The following is an 8,498-nucleotide window of genomic DNA, read 5'->3' on the forward strand; positions in this document are numbered from 1 at the left end:
TAATATTCTTAATAGTGAAAGACCTGATAGAAATTAATTATAAGCATAATGTAAAGGCCAAATAAAATCAGTTAAAAAAAACTTTAGATAAAAATATTTCTAAATATAGCCATTAACCGTATTCAAAGAGCTTCAGATATAACACATAATAATTTTGAGACAAAATACCATATAGTCAGGATATACCAAAAATATACCAAGATTATCAAATCTCTAAATACCTGAATAGTAATAAAAAGAACTATAGGTAAATGATGTGAATTCTCTAATCAAACCATTGGCTTTGATAATGCTAGATTTAAGAGATAAAGTTGCAACCAAGTTAGCAATAAAGAGACAATAATATAGGTAACTGTGAAACAATACTTAAGTTATTTAACCAAAGATCTTGAAGTAAAACCCTTAGCTTTCTTTTCTAAAAGCCATGAGGCTTAGTATTCAGACTCAGGAATCTTATTCTAATGAGAGGCCAGATCTTTGTCTTCCAGGCAGATTACACAAAGAATAAATTAACCCTTTACTCAGAAATTAAAGAAAATTTTGTTATTTTAACTGCAGGAAACCCAATTCTTTGTTTTATATGTTACTTAACATTAAAACTCCTAAAAATCTCATAAATTAAACCATTAAACTTTAGTCAGACAGATGAAACTTGACCATATCAAATAAATTTCTTTTTCAATAAACCTCTTAAATGTTGCCTTTGTTGTATATCTCTTCTAGTGTATCCCTTTAAATGGCAAAAATGAACACACTCATTAGCAGACTTAAATATATATATATCTATATATCCTCGTGTGGTATAAAAAGACAAAGTATATGAACTTAAATTATGACAAGTATCTATTAACTTAATAACATCAATAAGTTAACCAAAATGTCAAAATTATTTTAAGCCTATATATCATAAAACGTAACTGTTGCTGAAAGAAAAGTCTATTTAAACATTCTAAGATTTCATTCAGCTTTTACTGTTTCTCATGTTTTTCCCAATCTAATTTTAGCCCTTAAAGATTTTATCAACTGGATTTGGAAATCACTTGACCAATTCATTGATATGGATGTAACCTTAAGTGTTTGGCTACTGCTGGAAACATTTTTCCAGGCCACTTCAGGTGTGTCTCATTGTGATTTCTATTTTTTTACTTCTTAAAGTTCCCCTATAATAGAGAGAACTTGTTTACAGTTCTATGATTAGGAACTACCCAATTTCTGATAACTATAGCAAAGCAGCAATTTTTCTTTTGTCTTAAAAGAGTCTCCACCAAGCTGGAAAGGGGTCTTTCAAAAGCGTCCCTGGAGCTACAGGACCTTGGAGACTGGGAGGTGGGGAGGCCTGATCGTGCCCCGCCCTCACTCTCTTGACTCACGGAATACATTTACATATGTTTAAATTGATGGAGGCACTTTGATAGACAAAAGATAGCTAATTTCTTTCTTTTTTACTGTTCTGGAACTTCCACTTTAAGACAAAACTATCCTTTTTCCTTAAATAAAACACATTTCATATAATATCTAGCTTAAGTTACTTAAAAAGATTTCACTTTTAAGATTGACATAGTATAAAACATAAGTTTAACCAAGTAGCTATTAAAAATCTAAATCACAAGACAGACACAAGTTGCAGTTTTTTCTGGATGAAGAAGGAACTGAGGTTCTATGACTAGCCTTACAAAAAACAGCAATTCTTAGCCATAGCCACCAATCTAACACAAGACAAACTCAGACACAATGCTCTAGACCAGAAGCAAGCTCTTAGAACAAAAGGAGATGGAAAGACCACATAAACTCACCAGATAATACCATATGAAACAAGGATACGGGGATCCTAGTTTCTAAAAGTGTATATAGCAATTTTTGGTAAGATCGACTCAATTCAATGGAAAAAACAGGTACAGAACTACCACTTCTCCCTTAAATATCAAAACACAGGTCAGGAGCTGCCACCTCTCCCTGCGAATTTGGCAAAACAGAGCACTATTTTCCAGGTTTTCTCTGAGCCATAAAAAGGTCCGAATTTTGCAGCTCATAGTGACTCACAGCTCTTTGAAAATATAATTACATATTCAAAAGCCCGAGTCCCGGCCTAAACTGCAGTTCACGTAAAGAGTTACTAAATGTCTCTTTTAACCAAACGATCAAGCGAAAATCGAAAAGATTCTCCTTAATCAAACAACCGGTTTTTCAAACAAATATGCCAAACAAAACTTAAGAAAACATGAGAAAAAGAACAACAAAGAATAAGCAAATGTTCGTTTTCTGAGAGCACTCACCCCATCAATGTCGAAGGGACATGGAGTGGGAACACATGGGTCCACAAGATAGGACCTTTCTTTGCCGGCTTCTGCTCCGCAGTCCAGGTCTCTTAGAAGTTGACTGGATTCGTAGCTTCAGATCCTGCTCACAGCGCCATTAACTGTTGTAGGGGGAAAATATCACAAAGTTTAGTAAAGTAAAAAGAAAGTTTTATTTGGCATATATTCAAAAGGACAAAAGTGGGAAGCGGACAAGCATGCTGCCAGAGCTAGAATGTCTGCCCAAATCCAAAGAATATTACAGAATAGGCAAGAATGGGAAAACGGACAAGCATGCTGCCACAGCCATGTCTGCCCGAGTCCACGGAATATTACAGAATAGGCAAGAATGGGAAAACGGACAAGCATGCTGCCACAGCCATGTCTGTCCGAGCCCGAGATACATAATATTTTTATGCAATACTTTTAAAAACCAAAATTAATGCAAAACAAACAAAAAAATCCACAAAGAGCAAAATATCAAAATTTTAAATATATACAGGATCGGATACAGTGTTGGTCGTATTGGAGCCTGAGGCGAAAGGGAAAATGAACAACTCCAGTCCTCTCTGAGAGCATATCAGAATCTTCAGAGTAGGAGGGGACATGGTACCCACTGAGAAGCTCCCTGGGTGGTTCTGATAGTCAGCATTCCCTCACCCAAAGAGAAAAATCATTTCAACCTATATTTGAGGAGTAAGGCATTTGTAGCTAAGCAGTAAATTCTCACCTCCCATGAGGGAGATCCAGTTCCTGTCCCGGCCAATGCACCTCACATGCAGCCACCACCCAACTATCAGTGATAGCTCGCATGTTGCTATTATGCTGAACAGGAGTCCCTGGGTGGTACAAACAGCTAATGTGCTCATTTGTTAACCAAAAGGTTGAAAGTTCTAGTCCACCCAGATATGCCTCAAAAGAAAGGCCTGGCAATCTATTTCCAAAAATCAGCCAATGAAAACTCTATGGATCACAATGGAACATTGCCCTAAGTGATCATGTGGATGGTGCAGAACTGGGCAGCATTTTGTTCTGTTGTGCGTGGGGTTGCCACGAGTCAGGGTCCACTCTACAACAACTAACAACATATTTGAGGAGGCTGAGATCCAAAGAGGTTAAATTTCACTTACTGAAGGTTATCACTGGTTAGCAAATGATAAATTAATGGTGGAATGTCAGGGAGCTCAATGGCCAAAAAGGATGCGTTTGGGTATTGGATGAACATTTGTCCCATTCCAGGCAGTTTTGCCTCAGAGGCCCTGGGACTCAGCTTTGAGGTGCTCATCTTCAGCTGGACATTTTGAGCATTTTACATTTTGAACGAAATATCTTAGATGAAGTACAGCCACAATGCTCCTTAGAAGTAAGGATGGTGGGGCTTTGTTTCGCTTAGTTTGGACGTGTTATCAGGAGGGACCAATCCCTGGAGAAGGACCTCATACTTGGTAAAGTAGAGGGTCAGCAAAGAAGAAGACCCTTGATGAGATGGACTGACACAGTGGCTGCAACAATGGGCTCAAGCATAACAATCGTGAGGATTGCACAAGACCAGGCAGTGTTTAGTTCTGTTTTATGTAGGGTCACTATGAGTCGGAACTGAGTTGAAGGCACTTAACATCAACAACAACAATAATGACAACCCTCCTGCTCCAGGCAGATTCTAGCAGGTATTTCAGACCTAACCGCCCAGCACCTGGCTGCCCTTTGCCAACTCAGTTGGGAAGTTACCAGATGCGAGGCAGCAGCAAACAAGTTTCTGCAGCAACACCTGGGGTTTAGGTACCGCCATTAACAATGCAAATGGAGGGGCATGTCAGCTGATTTATTAAACGGAGCCCTTGGCACATCCTTGCACCATACTAGGGTTTGTCTGTCATCCCCTCATCAGCACAGGGAATGGGGTGGAGGGGCTATATGTGCTAACTGAGCTCCATTAATATTCTGTCTCAGGGCTCTGGATTTATGGAGGCTTGTTTCTTAATTTTTGGATCCCAGTGATTAGAATCAAGAGATTCTGTCAGCCCTGTAGACTCCCACCTTCTCTCTGCATGTTTCTGTTTTCTCTGCGAGACAATTCATTTCCTTCTTTCTCAGCCGGCAGGGTCTGGCCCTGCTTGCCTCTCAGAATTCATCACCAGCCTCTTTCTCCCTCCCTCTCTGCCCTCAGCCACACTGTCCCCCCACCAGCAGGCCTAGGCCTACCCTGTGGCTTTTGCACATGCTTCTCCTTTCGCCTGACATACCTTTCCCCTCCCCTCCCTTCTCCATTCCCACCCACCTGGTCTGTTCTCCTAGCTCAATGGTTCTCAACCAGGGGTGATTTTGCCCTGCAGGGGACATTTGGCAAATTCAGGAGACATTTTTGACTGTCACAACTGGAGTAGAGTAGGCGTGCTACTGGATTCTAGTGAGTAAAGGCCAGGGATGTTGTTAAACATCTTGTAATGCATAGGACAGCCTTCCACCAAAAAGAATCATCTATAGTGCCAGTGTTGAGAAATACTGCCTAATTAACCAGATTCAACAGCTGTAGCTCAAGCATCATTTCCTCTAGGAGGCCTTCTCTGACTGCGCTCTCCTACTGGCCAAACACACACCAGACTATGTTATTTTCAGGGCACACCTCTTCTTTCCTTTAAAGTAGTTAGTTTTTTTTTTTTTCATTATACTTCTGTGTTCTTGTTTGATTGACGTCTATCTCCACCATGCGAGAGGCTCCACAAGGACAGGATCTTGTCTGTTCTCACTCACCATTTTATCCTCATACCAGAGCAGGTTGCTTGGCACATAATAGGTTCTCAACAAACTATTGAATCAATAGGGCTTACTGGACTGGAATAGCTGGGAAGAGGCTCAGCCTCTGTGTCCAACTTATGAGGCAGTGGTGGTTCAGTGGTAGAATTCCTGCCTTCCGTGAGGGAGACTCGGGTTTGATTCCTGGCCAATGCACCTCATGCAAAGCCACCATCCATCTGTCAGTGGAGGCTTTCATGTTGCTGTGATGTTGAGCAAGTTTCAGTGGAGCTTCCAGACTAAGACAGACTAGGAAGAAAGGCCTGGCAATCTACTTCTGAAAATTAGGAATGAAAACCCCACGGATCTCAGCAGTCTGATCTGCAACTGATCATGTGGATATCGCAGAACTGGGCAGTGCTTCATGCTGTTGAGCGTGAGGTTGCGGTGAGTGGAGAGGTGGGCGGGGGGCAACTCAAAAGCAGCAAACAACAACAACTTTGTCCCACTAGGAGCCCAAAATCTGGGTGAACAAATCCAGATTAAGCCTCTCTCTCTTCCTCAACAAAATTTACTGAGTACCTACTATATGCCAGGCACTGTTAGGCATTGGCTATATATCGATGAACAAGATGGAAACAGAACTTGACTTCATTGATCTGCATCTTTTGGGAAGATAGTCATTAAACATGTGATCACAAGTGTGGTGAATGTTCCAAGGAGAAGGAAATGGGCTATGGGCACCCATGCCAGGAGAATCTAAACGTTTCTGGGGGTACGCAGGGTCAGAGAAGGACTCGTCCTTCTTCCTCCTCCTAGCGGTCCTCCTCCTCAACCTCTGACTCCCATCCCTGGGTTAGGATTGATGTGAATAACGTCTTAAATTGTAAGCCTTGGGGAATCATTTCCAAAGTAGTTAAGCACACCCCAGGGGTGCACAAGACCATCACTGGGGTATGAATAGAAAATATAAGAGCTTCTCTTTATAGTTACTTTCATCTCATCCTTGTTTCAATTTTAATTTTGGTTCTGTTTTATAATATACATAATTGTCTTAAATCAGGTTCCCTAGAAAAAGACTCTGAAACGTCAAATTGTATGTACAAGGTTTGTTGGGAGTGGTCTCAGAGGATACAGCTATAAGGAGGTTAGAAAGGCAGGATTGGGCAGAGGGTGAAACTGACTCACAGGCTGATGTAACTGAGGCCTCAGCAGATCCTATTAGGACCTCTGGAGCTGGGATGGCCCTACAGAGCAGTCCTGAACTGAGAAAGAGAAGTTGGGTCTTTATACCCACATCATTCAGTAACTGGCTGTAGGTCATCCTCTGGAGAGCATGGCCTTGGGTGAGCAATTTCCTGTGGCCAAGGGCAGTTTGCAATGAAGAATGTAGCTATTAGGCTTCAGCCACCGATATTTCCAGCTGCTGGGGGATGAAGCTAGCAATTCTAAAGAGATGATCTTGGCTGAGCACCACGGTATCTACTACAATAATGTATTCATACAGCAATACTTGTGATTTCACAAGCGTGCACTCACACACACATTTACTTACACATTGGTGATACCAAAAAAAACGAAAAACCAAACCCACAGCCTTTGTGTTGATTCCAACTCATAGCAACGCTACAGGACGGAGTAGAATTACCCCATAGGGTTTCCAAGGCTGAAATCTTTACAGAAGCAGACTGCTACATCCTTCTCCCATGGAGAGACTGGCAGTTTCGAACCGCCGACCTTTTGGTTACCAGTCTCTCTAGCACTTTAGCCACTGCACCACCAGGGCTCTTCACAGAGCAGCTAATGGGATTAAAATGTCAACCTTTCAGTTAGTAGCCTTTACTTTGGGGATAGTTTGCCCCTAAAATGTTGCTTTGATGGGTATGACATTCAGAAGTGTGGAGACCACCAATTTGGAGTAGAGGTGGCCAATTGAGAAAAAACTCGTTGCTGTCAAGCCGATTGTGACTCACGGTGACCCATGTGTGTCAGGGTAGAATAGTGCTCCATACGGTTTTCAATAGCTGATTTTACTGAAGTAGATTGCCAGACCTTTCTTCCAAAGCACCTCTGAGTGGACTTGAACCTCTACCCTTTCAATTAGAAGCTGAATGTGTTGTCTTTTTCACCACCATGGGACTCCAGTTGAGAAAAGGACCTGTTTTTTATGAATCCATCTCCACACTTCCATTGTTGGCCCCATGTTTCAAAAAAGGTCCTCCCAAGCAGTTGTATTAAGTAATACATATATTCACCCATTTTTTAAGTAATGAAAGACAAAAACAACATTGGGTTATAGAAGTGCAAATCTGATTTGCACTTCTCATATGATTACATTTTAGTTAACATAGCAGTTAAGAGTCTGGGTTTGGATCCTGGCTCTCTGGTTCTGATACCAGTTCTACTACTTACTATGTAAACTTGAGCAAGTTAGTTAATTTGCCTCATGTCTGTTCCCTCTTCTATAAAACAAGGATTATTTAGCATTTACTTAATAGGATTTTGTGAGGATTAAATGAACTAATGTATGTAAAGGGCTTAGGAGAGTGTCTGAGACATAGTAAGAACTCGTATATTACTCAACATCATTAACCTGCATGGGATTTTTTTCCCCAAGGAAATTAAGAATTTAGCTTTTGAAACCATTGTGGAACCACTCCTATTAATTAATGTTAGACTTAGAAGAGATAGAAGTTTATTTCTCTTCTCATGGTTGGTATTGCCATCTTGTATGCAACTCCACAGTCTTCAAAGACTGAGGATTTTTCTAGTTTGTTGCTTTGATATCTTCAACATGAAGGTGTCTTTGGACCTTGTGGTCCAATATGATTGTTCCAGCTCTAGCCATCATGCCTATATTCCAAGCCAGCTAGAAAGAGAAGGGCATACCCCCTACCTTTAAGAACACTTTATGGAAGTAGTACACACCATTTCTGCATCCATCCTATAGGCCAAACAGGCTACAAAGGAGTCTGGGAAACGTAACCTTTGTTCTGGGCAGCTATATGTACAGTTAAAACTTAGAGTGTCCTTTGCTGAGGAAAAAGGAAAAGGGATATTAAAAAAAAAAAAAATTAGCAGTCTTTGCCAATTACCTCAACTTTGCTCTTAACATCATAAGGGCAGCTCGTTACCAAAAACGTTTCACTGATAATTAATATGTTGAATCCAGAAGGACATACAGAACTGTTCTTTCCTTTGGCCTGAAGCTGATCACTCTGATCCATTGGAACTCACCTTGGAATCTGGGTTCAAACCCAGAATGGAATCTATCTTTATTTTTTATTTATTTATTTTTTTTCATGTTTATTTTATTTTATTTTTTTTTTAAATATTTTATTGTACTTCAGGTGAAGGCTTACAGAACAGATAGTTTCTCATGTAACAGTAACACACACGCTGTTTTATGACATTGGTTAACAACCCCACAACATTTTAACCCTCTAAATTCTCAACTTTTTTTTTTTTCTT

This window comes from Trichechus manatus, unplaced genomic scaffold, assembly GCF_000243295.1.
Source record: "Trichechus manatus latirostris isolate Lorelei unplaced genomic scaffold, TriManLat1.0 scaffold00006, whole genome shotgun sequence".
Lineage (NCBI taxonomy): Eukaryota > Metazoa > Chordata > Mammalia > Sirenia > Trichechidae > Trichechus > Trichechus manatus.